This window comes from Telmatherina bonti (genome assembly GCF_933228915.1).
Source record: "Telmatherina bonti genome assembly, chromosome: 12".
Classification (NCBI taxonomy): Eukaryota; Metazoa; Chordata; class Actinopteri; order Atheriniformes; family Telmatherinidae; genus Telmatherina; species Telmatherina bonti.
In genome coordinates, this window is record NC_136610.1 from 36,368,189 (window position 1) to 36,370,936 (window position 2,748).

The window sequence follows — 2,748 nt, forward strand, 5'->3', positions numbered from 1 at the left end:
ATGTTGCTTTAAGCATTGCTGCGTCTTTTAAATGTTTCCTATATGAAGAAAAACTTGCATTAAAATGGAAACCATCTACGAAACAGCAGATCAGCTCGTGTCATTTGCACCGAGACGGGAAATAAAACTAACATTTCAGTCAAACTGCATTCACTCGCTTTGCTATTAAAAGATCTTTTCTTTGTTTCTAAATTATGTTTTTTGTGGCACAACATGGACAACTCATAGCAGCTGTGTGTGTCTTCTTTCTATTGAGGATACCGCTTTTCTGCACATTAAGTTTATTATCAAGAGCTCTAGCATTAACTTGATATTAAAACAGCAAAAAAGAAAATATCAGGATAAGTGCACATTTGTAACAATAGTACAAATCTTTTCTCAGACGAATAATGACATCATTATATACAGTACGCCACCCCCCGCCCCCCACACACACACACACCCCTCTCAACAATACAAAGCAACTCCACACTGTAGAAGCTCTATTAATACAGAGGTTTCTTTTACCTGACCAAGTTTTCGATGCACTGAATGCTTAATGGGAAACTAACATGGCTGCAGCGTGAACAGCAGGTCACAGCAAAGGTCCTAAAAGATTAGTAACAGAAAACTGGGACCAAAATACTCATTAAAAAAGGAAAAATGAGCATCTTAAAGGAAAACAAAGAACCTGTTTGTGACCCTTTTTAAAAAAAATGCAAGCTCAGGTGTCACTTAATTTAACCGTAAATAAACCCTTTAATATGAGATACATACAGTTTCTGAGACCTTCTGCATCAGCCTGTTGAACACCTGAGACTTCCCTTCTGCCCCCGGTGGACACCTTCTGCACTACAGTTACATGTCACAAGGTAAGAAACAAGAAATATACAAAATTATTTTTGTTAATTACTTTTTTTTAATCTATTAGAAGAAATAAAGACTTAAGATTTTTTTTAAAATGTGAATTTTTCCTAATTTTTTTCTAGGGTTGAGCTTTAAAAGGGCCGGCTAGCCAAACTCAGGTCCAAGAGATGAAAAATAGCAACACTTATGGGGGACTAAAACTAATGCATTTAATTTTCATAAAAAATCTACTTTTTTCCCCCCAAATCCAAAATAAAGATGTACATGCATCGCAAGACTATAAAAGTAGTCATCACTTGTAAAGAAAAGACCTGGTTCAACTTCTGTAAACTCTTCACTTCCTTTCAGGTACTAACGTTAAGATAGGTAGTAAGATTAAACACTACATTTCAGGTTGAAACATAAAAAAAAAACAAAAAACGGTGTATTTGTGGCATTTAATCGCCCACTCAAGGTCTCCACCAAGTAAACGAATGCACTTCACAGGCAAGCTGAACCAGGTGACACGTTACAGGTTTGTGTCAATCAAATGTACACATACATCACCATTAGTGTTAAAGATCAGGTGGTTAAAGACTCTTTCCTGCTTTAAAACCACCTGTTTCGTAACCTGTAACACCTACCCTGTGACTATAAGAGGAAGCACAGAGATGCTCAGCATTGTCAGTGACAACCAAGGTGGAGCGACTTCATAAATCATTCAGGAAACAGACATTTTATTTTACACCTGGACCATTTTCAGCGACTCACCATCCCTGATTTACATGTCTAAGTTGTGATGCTATCCATATTTAAAAGGCACGTTAAACAAAATGTGCTTAAGGTTTCCCTGTGCACTTGCACGTGTCAACGCCATTACTGTATTGGGGCTTTATTTTCAGGTACGATAATGAAAAATATAAGAGTAAAGTGTGCTTTCTTGTCCAGGGTTAATCTGAATGTATCGTTACATTTGTGACAGTTCAACAACCGGGTCTCCTGCTATTTTATTTTAGTAGGGTTTTTTTTTTTTGGACAAATTCATGCTAGCAAATTGCTAGCAATACTTGCAAACTATACTTGTAAGCTAACACAGGCTAACAAATTGAAGTCTTTAGCTAAGCTAAATGCTTCATGTAATTATAACATCTTAAGTCTTGAGAGAGCTTCTTTTAAATCTTGGAGACCAGAAAATAAAACTTTCCAAACATATGAAAAAATTGCATTGGTATGCTAATGTAGGCTAACAAATCAAAGTTATTAGCTAAGCTAAGCGCCTCCTACAAGTATCACATCCTTGGTTTTGTAAAAGCTTCCTTTTAAACTTACAGATAAGAAAATTACTAAAAAAAAAAAAAAAAAAGGAAAAAACACCAGAGAAAAATTACACTTCTATGCTAAGGCATGCTAACAAACCAGTCATTAGCTAGAAACATTCTGCGAGCTCACATCCTTGGCTTAAAAACAAGAAGTTTTGATTTTAGGTTACAGAATCCATAAAATAACCAAACTCTCAAAAACAAAACAAAAAATGTATCCAAAGAAAACCATACTTTCCTGCTAAAGCCGGCTAACACATCATTAGCTTAGCTAACCTCTTACTGTTATCACATCCCTGGTCTTAAAAGGCTTATTTTAAACTTTAAGGAACCATTTAACCACTTATTTTTTTTCCAAAACTAAAATGATTATTTGAGGAAAATTACATTTGTGAGCTAACATATTATGAAACATAAGTTGTGAAGAACATGATCCCTACAGCGCTCTATCAGCTAGCATGTGCATCCAGAATGCTAGCGAACTAATGTGTAACAGTGACAGCTATTTTAAAGTGCTGCAGTGTTTTGTTTGTTTTAAATACTGCTTTAAGTGCACAGGGAAACCTTAATAATTGTTCTTATTGTTGTACAGTGACTTAGTTAA

At 35.4% G+C, this 2,748-nt stretch overlaps 1 protein-coding gene across 1 annotated transcript in view; it reads right to left on the reverse strand.

The window, feature by feature from the left end:
- Positions 1-471: 471 nt before the first annotated feature.
- The window catches only part of fmr1 (fragile X messenger ribonucleoprotein 1), a 27,454-nt gene continuing 25,177 nt past the window's right edge, over positions 472-2,748 (reverse strand). The window contains exon 15 of the mRNA XM_079250474.1: positions 472-2,748. This exon is cut by the window's right edge and continues 2,212 nt beyond it. The gene's annotated coding sequence lies outside the window, so the exon portion shown is untranslated.